Consider the following 14,079-nt stretch of genomic DNA (forward strand, 5'->3'; position numbering starts at 1 on the left):
ATATTTATGATTCAGTAAAGCATTAATTTTTAAAATTATTATTGTTATTTACTTATTTTTTCAAGTACTCTCTATACCCAACATGGGGCTTGACCTCATGACCCCAAGATCAAGAGTTGCTTGCTCTTCCAACTTAATCAGCTAGGTGTCTGCTCCCCTCCTATTTTTTTTAAATTTTAGTAAAGAATTTAGTTGAAAGAATACTATTCCAGAATAGTTTTCTTGAATTAGACTGAAGAAGCTTAATTTTTTCCTAATCAAGATAAGATGTGAGTTGATTTTAGTCTCTACCTCAGGCCAACTAAGGCTAATGTAATATTGTTAACAACCATCTTACAGTTCTGGTCAGCCATCATTGCCTTGGCCTTTATTTGTAATCTGGATTCTGTCATCCACTAGGTTTCTTACACTATTTGTTGCTAAATTATAATTTTCATTGTCTAGATTTTTAAAAACGTTTTTTTAAAAAGTTTTTATTTATTTAAGCAATCTCTACACCCAACATAGAGCTTGAACTCATGACCCTGAGTAGCAGGCTCTTAAGAGTAGCGTGTTCTTCCTGCTGAACCAGCCAGGGGCCCCTAGACTTTTTTTTTTTTTTTAAAGCAAGAGAGAATAGCAGGGGGAGAGGGAGTGAGAATCCCAAACAGGCTCCACATTCAGCATAAAGTCAGACATGGAGTTTGATCCCACGACTGTGAGATCATGACCTGAGTTGAAATCAAGAGCCTGGCGCTTAACCGACTGAGCCACCCAGGTGCCCCACCCTAAGATTTTTTTTTTTTTTTAAATCTACTCCTGCCTTAACACTTTTATTTAAAAAACAAGAAGCCTTGAAAGAACTTCTATTTAAGTGCAATTGCTTTATTATTTAAAGTTTTTAAAAAATGAAGACCAGTTTGAAGGCTTGTCAAAGTATGGCTGGTATCTTTATGTGCCCCTCCATCAAATTCCTGTTTCCATTTGTGCTCTATACTTTTAATGTCTTTCTAATAAAGAAGTTTTAAGGCTCCTGTGAACTTAAATAATGCTCTTCTTCAAGATTTATTCATTTAATAAAAATGTATCTAAGCAATCTCTTCTGTGAAGCCTTTCCTCATTTTTCTAGAGAGGCTTGGTAGGTCCTTTGCCTGTAATTCCCCATTATATTTTGTGTATTGCATTTTGTGTATTACATTTGCTACATACATAATTAAAGCAAATGTTTTGTATTGTATTTATTTGTTTGCATGGGTGACTCTTCACCAAATATGGCTGACTCTTCTCTTGAGGACTGGGATTGGGCTCTTATTTGTGTGCCAGGGAATAGATACATTAATTTATTTATGGATTTTTCTGTGCTAGCCACTGTAATAGTCTTATGGATCTTAGGAGGATAAGGACAGCAAGGTATTTGTTCTGGGGAACTCAGTGCATAGTTTGTAAGTGTGTAGGTATGTAAGACAATTGTCGTGCTTTGTTCAATTCAGGAGATAGGTACTATGGGAATACTGAAGAAGGAGGTTTAAACCTGAAACTGGGGATTGGAGGAGATGTTAGAGGTAGGCACCACGATTGCCTTTTCATGCTAGGATGAAAACTGGAAAATAACAATCCAGGTGTTGATTTTAGGTGCTGTGATTTCATTTGCATGGCTTAGGTTGTCTTTTATCATGGTAGGTTAGGCAGGATATTATACATTATGATGTTTGCAGTACAGGCACATTACTATAACTAAAAGGACTGTCTGACTGAGGTTTTTCTTTTGGATTTATCTTAAAAAACTGTAGATTATAGATTTATATTACCTTAAGTAAACATTCTGTAAAGACGAGGGAAATAAAAATAAAAAGAGTTGGGTAACTTTACTGCCTATTCTTTTTTTTCACCCAGTTTTATTGAGATGTAATTGACATCAATGATTATCACAATAAATTTAGTTAACATCCGTCATGTCAAAGAGTTACAAAAAAAAGTTTTTCCCCCTTTTGAGGAGAACTTTTAGGACCTATTCTCTTAGCAACTTTCAAGTCTAACAGCAGTGTTAACTGTAGTCATCATGTCCTACATTACATCTTCAGTAGGTATTTTATAACTGAAAGTTTGTACCTTTGACCACCTTCACCCGAATCCCCATTTACTGCTTAGTCTTTATGACATTGATTATAGTAGACTTTAGAGATAGTTGAATTTCTGGCTGTTGTGACACTCAAGGAGTGTTTGTTGTGATGTTACTGTTTGCAAGTCAGTATTAGGATGTTCCATTTAATTGTAAAGTAAATGTGTCAAAAAATGTACTTTTGCTTGTATTAAGGATAGCCAATGTGTTTGTCAAGAGTGACGTTGGCTGAAAACTAGAGGAAGAGGGTATTTTTCACCTACTTCAGTTCTTTGAGTCCATCCATCTTTAGTGTTGGCTTGTCAGTTGGCCTTCCAGGGAACAAGGGCCTTTCAGTTCTAGGGTCAGAGTCAGCAGAGTTTGAATTGGCAAGCCTGGTGTGAATCTTCTTAGGTACTTTTCCTTTCAGCGTCCTACCAGATTCATAGTCTATACTATTGACCAATTGTTCTACAAACTCATATTAATTGTGCTTGTCTAAGGTCCCATGAGACCACCAACTCTGAGTGCAGTTCTCAGATTGTTTTCTTGGCAGTCAGTGGCTGTGGTTTTCAAATCTGCATTCTCTGACGTTCATAAAACAGTATTTGTGAAAACTCTAAGACTTGCAAAACATGGAAATTGCACAACTCTTCATTTTGATGTCTTTTGTGCTTTTAAATTTGTTTTACACTTACTTCTTTGTTTATTGATCCATATGTGTCAGTTTGGTAAGTTTTTTTAGTATCGATGATGATTCATAAATCTGCTAAAGTCAAGTTTTCTATGACATATAATATTAAGTGGGGAGTGAAACAGTACAGACAATAAAGAACATCCAGAGTCCCAGTTTTGAAGACAAATACAGAAAGCATGACATGACAAACATTGACTAGGTACAGAGGTGAGGCTGAGGTAAGGGTGCTCTGCTGATACCCAATGGAATAAAGCTGGTTGAATGTTGAATGTTCCATCTCCAACTATTAGTTTAGTTTTTCTATTCCATCTCCAACTATTAGTTTAGTTTTTCTATTTTGTTTTTTTTTTTTTTTTTTTTTTTTTTTTTTTTTTTTTTGCAAGTCTCTTCCTGGATAGGCCCAGGAATGCATTTTTGTGTAGCTATTTTATTTTAGCTTGGGGAAGAGGCTAGACCTATAGGTAGTATTTCCCAAAGTTATGTTGGTTCTTATACTTGGTTTTATTTTTTTTTTATTTTTATTTTTTTAATTTATTATTTATTTATTTATTTATTTTTTTAATTTTATTTTTGGGACAGAGAGAGACAGAGCATGAACGGGGGAGGGGCAGAGAGAGGGAGACACAGAATCGGAAACAGGCTCCAGGCTCTGAGCCATCAGCCCAGAGCCCGACGCGGGACTCGAACTCATGGACCACGAGATCGTGACCTGGCTGAAGTCGGACGCTTAACCGACTGCACCACCCAGGCGCCCCTCTTATACTTGGTTTTAAAAAGTCTGAGAGGTTTTAAAAAATACTGGTGCCTGGTTCTACTCCTGGAAATGTTGACATAATTGGTCTGGGGTATTAGGTTTGGGTATTGGGATTTTCAGAAACTTTCTACATAATTCCAGTATGCTGCCAAGTTTGAGAAACATGGCTCTATGTGATCTGCTGTGGCAAAATAAAAATAAAAATAATAAAAAGATTCAAAGGTCAAATAAGTTTAGAACTCTCCGTCTTGGAGGTTTAAAAAGCACATTCTTGGGGTGCCTAGGTGGCTCACTCAGTTGAACGTAGGACTCTTGGTTTCTGCTCAGACCATGATCTTGAAGTTTGTGAGTTTGAGCCCCACCTTGGCCTCCATGATGATGGTGAGGAGCCTGCTTGGGATTCTCTTTCTCCCTTTCTCTCTGCCCTCCCCTGCTCATGTGCTCACTCTCTCTCTCAAAATAAATAAACTTAAAATAAAAAAATGAAAAGCACATTCTCATTTTAAAGATTCTGAATGGCTCTGAGTAATAGAGAGATCTGTTTGACTTAGTTTAACGCCAGCTCTTCCAAAGTACTTCATCCTGAATCCCTTCCCACTCCCTGCAGTTTCTGTTCCTATCCGGCAGCACCAGTGTTCTGAAACATTCTAGGACACATTTCCTGATCCACACCTGTGTGGAACAAAGTGGATCTCTTGGGATTAGAATAATATGCTGTCATTTGTGGAACTGTTTTTATGTTGTTTCCTGAGAGTCTTGGAAATAGATGGCTTGTCAAATGATAGCATTTTATCTACTATGAACAGGAACATACAACTTTTCTCTTACAGCACGTGTGAGACTAGAAAACCTTTCTTACCAGAGGACCCACAAACCTCCCAAAGGCAGTCCTTTAATGACATTTGTCATTAAAATGAATCTGTACTGTTTGTATTAAGGGAGGGGTTTGTTGTGTTTTGGGGATGACCCTTAGTGATATCCCTGTTGCTGAGCTGTGTCTTAATGTGGCTGAGTCTTAGTGGGAAATCTCTGAAGCAATGACTCTAGATCATCTGGGCATGCCAGAACTTGTAGCTCTCTGAACAAAGGCTCAAAGGGGTCAACCACTTAGAACTTGGCATTAGGCTGCCTTCTTTCTTCTAAAGCAAAGTAAACATGTGCTGGTAGATGTTAGATGTTATTATAAAATCTATCTCTTCACAGGAAACGTTGAGCCAGATATTTGTTAACTTAAATATGATATTGTGATTTTTGTCAAAGTGTGTTTAGCAACTAACTTTGTATTTCAAAGGGAAAGTTTTCCTTACCATGTTTTTCTCTTGAGTATCAAAAATATAGAAACAATTTATTTTATCCTTTTAAAGATTTTATTTTCGTTTTCAATTTTTCCTTCTGATGGCTACCTCTTTGCTTCTCAGTGGTGATCTTTGGGGTTATTTCTGCCCTCATGGATGTTTAATAAACCTTTGTTTTTAATGCTTGGTATGATGAGAAAGATCTGCATTAGTTTTGAGTACTGAGGTTGTGCCAGTTTCCTGAGTGTTGAAAATAGATAAAAGTAGATGGCTTATCCAGTACAAACTGTTGAATCCATTCTCAACAGCTAGGGCATGTTGAGTAACTTGGACTACCATGAAAAGCAGTCTCTTTATCAGATTTTTCTTGTTATAGTGGTAAATAAGCATCATTATATAGGATCTGAGAACAGAAACAACTGTCAGGGTCTTTATGACCCACTAACTACATGTAAGGAAGTGAGTTACATCTGTTCTGTTTTTGGAACATGGCAGTGCTTCAATGTGAAAATTGGTTCAGATAACTTTTTTTGTTATTCTTATTTTTACGGTCCCAGATGGGTGTTACCAGACTTTCTACTGAAGAGTCAGTGATAAAGGTGGTTTAGAAAAAGATTGCAATCATTTACATTAATGAACATAGTTATTTTATTGAATGTCTTGTAGATGAAGCTCTTTTCGATACCTGGATTAAAGACAATTTACTACGATTTTTATCTGTGAAGCAGAATTAATGTGGTTAAATGGGTGGCACTCACATGTTGATAAAAGGCCCAGAGCACAGTGCTTGATCTGTTTTTTTGGTGCCCGTTATTGTTAGTTCTAAACAGATCCTATTCTGCTGACTTTATGTAACCTTTTAAGCCATGATTTAGAAATGAATTTTTACATATCCATTTCTTAAGATGAACAGAGAGATTACTGTATGGCCTTACATTAAATCTGAAAAGCAGGAGATTCTGTGTTCTGTGTTTGTTAGGTACTGGTTGTGTTCAGCTTTTGATTTTGCTGCCCCATGAAGTCATTTGATTTTGCTCTTTGAGTGGGAGATGGCTCTGTTCTCCCTTCGAATTCTCATCAAATACCTTTTCATCTTGTAGTCTAGGTGATACAAGCAATCAGCTCTTTCTTTTCTCTGGAGCTAGTACATATGTGTCATGAATTTGTTCAGAGACTGGAAGTCAAGTATAGTTTGGATAATTATGTGAATATTTTGGGGCATTGTCTAGTTCCCAGGTATCCATACAATATAGTCTAGAGCTGAACTGTCCAGTATGGTAGCTAGCAGCTTTGTGTGCTTTTGAGCACTTGAAATTTGTTTAGTCCAAACTGAGACTGTAAGTTAAAGATATATATTGGATTTTGAAGATTTGGTATAAAAAATATAAAATGTCTTCTTTATAATTATGTTGATTAAGAAAATATGTTACTAATTGATTTCACTTGTTTCTTTTTACTTTTTTAAATATGGTTTTGAACAAAATTAAAATTATAATTTTGGTTCTCTTTTGTGGACAGCATCATATTTCCGTTGGACAGCAATGACCTAGATTGAATTTTCACTATCGTACATAGTTTATGATTCAAAATTGTTTTATATAATTTTTGTTTTGTTGGGTCAGTTGTTCCCAGCCACTAGAGTTGTTCAGATATAAGATGAATGATTTCCTGGTAGTGATCATTTATTCATTCATTTGACATCTAAAACATTAATGGACCCAACACTGTGCTAGATTCTGGGCATGCAGACATAAAGGACACATTACCGGTCCTTAAGAAGCTCATGTTCTTGGGGCGCCTGGGTGTCTCAGTCGGTTGAACGTCCGACTTCAGCTCGGGTCATGATCTCACAGTCTGTGAGTTCGAGCCTCGCGTCGGGCTCTGTGCTGACAGCTCAGAGCCTGGGGCTGTTTCAGATTCTGTGTGTCCCTCTCTCTCTGACCCTCCCCCGTTCATGCTCTGTCTCTCTCTGTCTCAAAAATAAATAACCGTTAAAATTTTTTTTTTTTTTTTTTAACAAGAAGCTCATGTTCTTGTGCGGTTGTGTAGTTGGATTTAGGTCAGTGCTTGGAAGGTGCTTAGATGAATCTTTGAGATGCTTTCCAACCCATTGCTCTGAAGATATTGGCATACCTCCTAACTATTTGTTATCCAGAGAACTCACAGAGAGTCATGGAATTAAAACATACGTAGATCATAGCCATCCACGATGTTTCTTCTGTCAGCTCTTTTGTATTCTTTAGTGTAGTCTCTACATTTTATTTATTTATTTATTTATTTATTTATTTATTTATTTATTCATTTATTTATTTATTTAATGTTTGTTTATTTTTGAGACAGAGAGAGACAGAGTGTGAATGGGGGACAGGCAGAGAGAGAGGGAGACACAGAATCCGAAACAGGCTCTAGGCACTGAGCTGTCAGCACAGAGCCCAACATGCGACTCATACCCATGAACCACCAGATCATGACCTGAGCTGAAGTCAGACGCTTCGGCAGAACCACCCAGGTGCCCCTGTAGTCTCTACATTTTAAACCCCGTGACTCTGTTCTTTGTTCTTTCTTTATTTCCAACAGCTTCATTACCGGAAATGCCTTCTTATTGCTTTGTGTGAATATGTTCTTTCATCTCCCGTTTTGGCTCCTCATTATTAACATTTATAAGGTTGCTTCTTTCACAGTGATGTCTAGATTCTTAGGCTACAAGCAGTGGTATGTTGGTAAACAGGCTCTGTAAGTAAAAAGGGTTTGTTGATTTCTGTGGTGTAAATACAGCCACCAGTGCTAATTTGGGTTCTGAAAATTCTTGAATATTCAGTAATCACTTTGTGGGAGCCTATGCTCTATGACAATAGTGGGATTCAGCACTTTCTCTTTTTATCTTATTGTGGATGGTGGTTCTAGTTTTCTTAAATTTATGGGGTGCCTGGGTGGCTCAGTCGGTTAAGCGTCCGACTTCAGCTCAGGTCACGATCTCGCGGTCCGTGGATTTGAGCCCCGCATCGGGCTCTGGGCTGATGGCTCAGAGCCTGGAGCCTGCTTCCGATTCTGTGTCTCCCTCTCTCTCTGCCCCTCCCCCGTTCATGCTCTGTCTCTCCCTGTCTCAAAAATAAATAAACGTTAAAAAAAAAATTTTTTTTTAAATTTAATGTTTCTTCTATTGCTTCTCTGGAAAATAAATGCAAAAATATAATAAAGTTCCAGTTGCTTCATCTATTCAAATATTCATTTAGTTTTTCATTCAACAAATATTTGTTGACTGCCAGCCACTCCCAAGGTCATAGTTAGTGGATTTTTATAATCATTTCATAATACTTTCATGGTTCATTTGGCTACTATGCTGGACGTCACACTTACAAAGAGAGTTGTTGTGATGGATGGAGTTTAGATGGTCTAGCATGAGGTTGGGTTAAATTTGTATTTGGATGTGTCTAAACAACTGTTGTCTGTAACCTTAATCTTCCATATTGGGGAGGAATGTAGGATTTCTTCTTCAGTAGAGATGAGTGATTAGAAACCCTGGGTGTTGGGATATGAACTTCTCTCTGAATGAAGAGCAGCATGGTGTTTACCTATTTAAGGGAGTTAATGCAATGCATGGTAAAACTATCGTGACAGATAAAGGTAAGGGCTGTGGTGTCCCCAGATAGCATTGGGTGTGCATACTTTTTCCCACAGTTGAAGTCTGTGGATTTCAGTGGTCCTTTGTGGGAGAAGTAACAAACAATACATGTCCTCTTATTCAACTCAGTAAATATTTGGCTCAATAAATATGAATGAATGAGTGAATGAATGAGTGAATGAATACATTGATAAATGAGTGAAAAAGCAAACTGGGAGTTACATAAACAATTGGGAGCTGTAGTTGCGATAAAAACTGTGGGAGTTTAAAACTTTATATCACATTAGTGTAGTGATGTAAGTTGTAAAAGCTCTTTATAGTCTCTCTAAAGTGTCTGGGTTAAAATAAAAGTGTGTTTAATATCACTTGACAAGCTCCTTTACTTAATTGAAATGTTTATTCAATATCTCTATTTTGTGCTAAGCAGTATGTTAGGTACTAGGGAGAGAAGGGTAAGTAAAAAATGTATAGATCCTGTCTTCTTTGAGGCTGTTACAGAGAGAGGCAGAGAATCAAATAAGCTTGCCACGATATGTCAAACTATAGTTGATTAAGTACAATAAAAAAAAGTTGGGGACCTGCTCTAGCCAGGGTGGGGTTGAAGTTTTTCCCTGGAGACTTTGATCTTTGAGTTGGGATCTGAAGGACAGGTAGGGTAACTTAGGCAGAAGGCAGCAGGTGACCTGTGACCAGCAGGAGCAAAGGTCCTGTGGTGAGATCAGAGAGCCCTCTCGGAGGACCTCAGGCAAGGTGTGATGGGCAGATTGTAGAGGAGCATAAAATGAGGAGGCCTACACAGGCAGGGCCAGATATCACCAGGATACATTCGTTGACATTTTGAACTTTCCTGTGAGAACAGCGGAAGTCAGTGAAGGGTTATAGTCGAAGAGTGACTGGATCTGATGTGCTTTAAAACAGATATCACTGTGGTTGCTGCTAGAAGACTGATTAGCAAGGAGAGGTGGGGGGTGGAAAAGCTGTTGCGGGAGTCCACCTGAGAGGTGGCGGGGGCGGGGTATCAGAGAGAAGTCAGTGCAGGCAGTTAAGAGGGGAAGGTAATGGGACACTGTGGTGGACAGGATAAGGGGAATGAGAGATGCAAGGACGTCTGAGTTCTAGCGTGAGGGGTTGTGGAAGCTGCCTCTTTTACGGGATAGCGCTGGAGGACTGGATTATCGTTGTTGTTTTGGGGGGACAGCTGCAAGAGGGTCTTCTTTCACAATGAATGTGAGATGCCTTAAGACACCCAAATGAGAAGGTCATGTATGTGGTTTAAAAATATATATTTATTTATTTAGAGAGACAGAGAGAGAGAGTTAGAGCAAGTGGGGGGGGGGGCAGAGAGAGGGAGTTTCCCATGAACCTTGAGATCATGACCTGAGCCGAAACCAAGAGTCGGATGCTCAATCCACTGAGCCACCCCAGGTGCCCCTGTTTTGCAGTTTTAAGGAGTTTGTGCTAGAGACAGAAATTTGAGGGTCATTGGTAGATTGATGGCAGTTTATATGGATTAGATTGTGTAGGGCAGTTCTCAAAATGTGCTCCTTTCTACCAGCTTCATCAGTACCCTCCTGGAAACCTGTTAGAAATGCAGATTTTCAGGTTCTGCCCCCATTGGATCAGGATTTCTGGTGGGGTCCAGCATTCTGAGTTTAAGGAACCATCCAGGTGATGCTGATACATGGGAACTCGTCCTGGACTAGGGAGAGGGCATGGAGTGAGAAGAATTTGAGTCTGGGATTGAACCTTGAGAAGCTCTAACTTTTAAGGATTTGGAGGAGAAGGATGGCTTTGCCAAGGAGATTGGGTAGTATCAGTGTGTGGAGATGTAGAAGAAAAATCCAGGAAGCCAATGAAGACAGTATTCAAAGGAGTATTATTATTGCTGACAAATTCAGTAAAATGATGCTTGGGAAATGTTCCCTGGGTTTAGAAGAAGCAGATCCAGAGAGACAGAAAGTAGATTACTGATTGCCTGCAAGTGGGGAGGGAAAGTGAGCAGTCACTGTAAATGGGCACCGAATTTCTTTTTCGGGGGCTATAGCTCTTTTGGAATTAGTGGTAATAGGAATTGTGAATATACTAAAAGAAATCACTGACTTGTACACTTTAAAAAGGATAAATTGTGAATTTTATCTCTATTAAAAACAAAGCCCCCCAGGCGTAGCAATATGAAGATAATTGGTAACTTTAGTGTGACATGTTTGTGGTGTGGACGAGGGTGGAAACAGATCAGAGGGTGTTAAGATGTGAGAGGAGGGAAAATGGAGCAGGGGGAGAAGTAATTCTTCAGAGAAGTCTTGTTTTAAAAATTTTTTTAAATGTTTTATTTTACTTTTTAAGAGACAGCGGGGGACAGAGCATGAGCAAGGGAGGGGCAGAGAGAGAGAGGGAGACACAGAATCGGAAGCAGGCTCCAGGCTCTGAACTGTCAGCATAGAGCCTGACACGGGGTTTGAACTCATGAATTGCGAGATCATGACCTGAGCCAAAGTCGGATGCTCAACCAACTGAGCCACCCAGGCGCCCCTGAAGAAGTCTTGTTTTAAAGAGGAGTCTCAAGAGAGGGTGGTGGTTGAAGGGAGATGTCGAGTCAAGAAAGTTTGGGACAGTTTTTTTTTTTTTTTTTTCTTTCTTTCTTTTAAAGATGGTAGAGACCTGAACGTGTTTAAATTCTGTTGGGAAGGACCCAGAGGAGATACCTGGAGAAGAAAGTGATCATCAGTTGTGTTGAATAATGATACAGTTTCAGACTCAAAGGGACTTCTGTAGTTAACGGAGCCTGGTATTTTCCTAACCTCCATCTCCATTTGTTAGGAAAAAATAGGTGAAAAATAATCCTGAAGCAATCCTCCAATTCAAACTTGAACGTAGTATGGGGCAGGTATTTTGCTGTCTTCCAGGGCCAATCATTCTTAGATGCTTCTGACTGTATTGGGTGGTTGAGGGAAGGGAAGGGAAGCAGGGAAGATTGATTTGTAACATGGGAGATAATGTTTCTTTTATAGAATAAAATCTCTCAGCTTCTTAAGTGGACTTTCAATCTTATGTCAGTCACTTCCTTCATTCTACCTCCAGAAGAACCCAGTGCTGCCAATTCCTGAGCCTTATGGGACGTTTCTAGTATTAATTAGGTGGATTCTCTGGCTTTGTCACCTTAATATTCCCTTTTCTTGGTTTTCTAATTTACTACCACTCCTCTGATTTCCAGCTTTCACAATTTTATTGCTATCTTCTGCTCTCTTATTCTCCCTGAGCTTGTTGGATTTCTTTCTTAAAAAGCCTTTCAAAATTCTCTTTTTAGTGTGGATTTGGTAGATACATGTGTTCAGTCTGTCATCTCTACCTTCTCTTTCTCTCACTTTTTCCCCCCAGAGAACATATAACATGTTTTTGTGTCTGTTCACTTTTATAGCTGCTCTCCTTTGTCTAAGTAGGAGCCAGGTTCCACTAATAAGCCATTTCTCCTGCTCAGTATGGAGGCAGGTTTGGGAACCTATTTGTCCTTGTGCGGCTGTCATGAAGATTAATTCTCCTGAGGAATGGGTGTAATGTCCTTTGGTGTGTCATCTCCTCTCCCCAGTTCTGAGAATGTGACCTAATTTTATCGCATCCCTTATTATATTTCAAGCTGTAAATTTCTGCCTGTCTTTCCATCCTGCTGTGACTGCTTTATATCCTAATTCTGTCACATGGCATGTTAACTCGTCTTCCTCTCTCAGGTCTATAGATTTGATCACCAGGTCACCAGAGCTCTCTTTTCAGTCACTGGTAAAACTTGTGGCTGTGATAGGCCAAGAGATATCATGATAGTCTCACCAAACTTTGCAGTCAGAAAGACTGGGTCTGGAGCATTTCTGTGACTTATCTATGCGAATTCATTTAGGTGAGTCTAGGCATGGGAAAATATACTTCAGAGAATAAGAGCGCCTCCAGTTCTTAAAATTGTTTTACTATTTTAAATAAGAAAGTTTTTGTTTTTGTTTTATTTTTTCTTTACTGAAGTAGTAATTTTTAATCTTGGGTCTGCGGAGATAGTTCAGAGAGTCACTGAGTTTGGATGACAAAAAGTGTCTTTGTTTTCACTTATCTTAATTATATTCAATTATAAATGTTGGAAATAAATTATAGTAGTATTAGCAATATGAATGTCACAATAGAAATTACAGACATTTTTATATCCCATTATAATTTTTACATGCATCTTATATATTTCATATCTCTTATTATTTATGTTCATTCCTTCTTCAAAATTATAGTCATCACTAGACCTACTAGGTCTTGTTACATATTAATAAAACAGTAAATAATTAAATATGGTCTTATAAATTATTTTTTTAATATTTTGATAAATTTAATCGAATTAGTCTTCTGTTATTCATATATATTTTATTTTATTCATTTAAAAACATCATTCTGAGAAGAGGGGTTCACAAGTTTCATCAGATTTCTAAGGGGTCCATGACACATGAAAGATTCTGAAACCTTGACCCAAAGAGACAAGTGCCTGCAAAGGAGTATGTGATTCTTTATATAAACTGCTATTTTGTCTTAGATCCCAAGCTATACCTTTCTCTGGTTTAGTCCATTAAAATTTGCTTTTTAATACATGGTTTGTCTTTACATGATATTTGGAAAAGGGGCTACTTTGCTTTGCACTGACCCGTGAGTTCAGATAGCATTAAAAAAATGTCTTGAAATCAGATTTACATATGTAGAATAATCCTTCCTATTAACATAGGTTAACTTTGAAGTTTCAAGAGTGTCTGGGTGGCTCAGTCGATTAAGCAGCTCAGGTCTTGATATCAGGGTCATGGGTTTAAGCCCCTTGTTGAGCGAGGCTTCAGCAAACAAAAAACTTTGAAGCTTCAGAACTTAAACATTTCTTTTAAGTTGCTTTGCTTACTTCCTATTTTTATGTTAGGTTATCAGGATGTTGAAATCCAGTGACATTGAAGCTTCATTTTAATTCATACTTAGCAGCCATAGGTTCAAGTTACATTGGATGGTTGTGATATAAAACTCAGTTTTATGTTAATTATATGTTGAAGCACTTGAAGGTCCTTTTCTCCCCATGGAGCATCATCTTCTGGCACCTTCCCTACTGCTGCCCTTGAACCAACTTTGTGTGGTGCCTTCGACTTTGTCATTGGCAGGTGCCTGACAGGTCTATTCCTTCGGGTCAGCATTGGGGGCTGGGCAGAGAGACTGAGAGCCTGGAGGTCAAGTTTCTTGCCTTGGACACCTTGGAACATTGCTAGTGTTAAAGCTCCAGTGCCAGTTCTTGCTTAACCTCACCTGAACTTGATACTTCAGTTTTATGTTGCCTAAAGCAGGTTGCTCTAAAAACTTAAATAAAGTATGAAGTACTCAATTTTCGGTGCAGTAGGTTCCCACTCCTTTTGATACAACACTTCATGGTGCATTAGAAGTTCTCCTGGATCCTGAGAGGAGATTGTTTGGAAGAATGACTGCTTTTTCCATAGTTTTTTGTTTTTTGGGGGGGGAGGGTAGATAGGAGGGGTGTCATTTAATCCAGGAAAACAGCAGCTAGCTTCTGTTGACCTGCCTACATTGTCCTCACATTTTTATGCTTGTATTTACCATATTCCTGATAGGTGGTTGTTCCTCTCT

At 38.5% G+C, this 14,079-nt stretch overlaps 1 protein-coding gene across 15 annotated transcripts in view; it reads left to right on the forward strand.

Annotated features, from left to right (window-relative positions):
* The window catches only part of CDC14A (cell division cycle 14A), a 188,864-nt gene that overhangs the window by 67,858 nt on the left and 106,927 nt on the right, over positions 1–14,079 (forward strand). The window lies entirely within an intron of this gene.

The sequence above is a fragment of the Leopardus geoffroyi genome, chromosome C1 (assembly GCF_018350155.1).
Source record: "Leopardus geoffroyi isolate Oge1 chromosome C1, O.geoffroyi_Oge1_pat1.0, whole genome shotgun sequence".
Classification (NCBI taxonomy): domain Eukaryota; kingdom Metazoa; phylum Chordata; class Mammalia; order Carnivora; family Felidae; genus Leopardus; species Leopardus geoffroyi.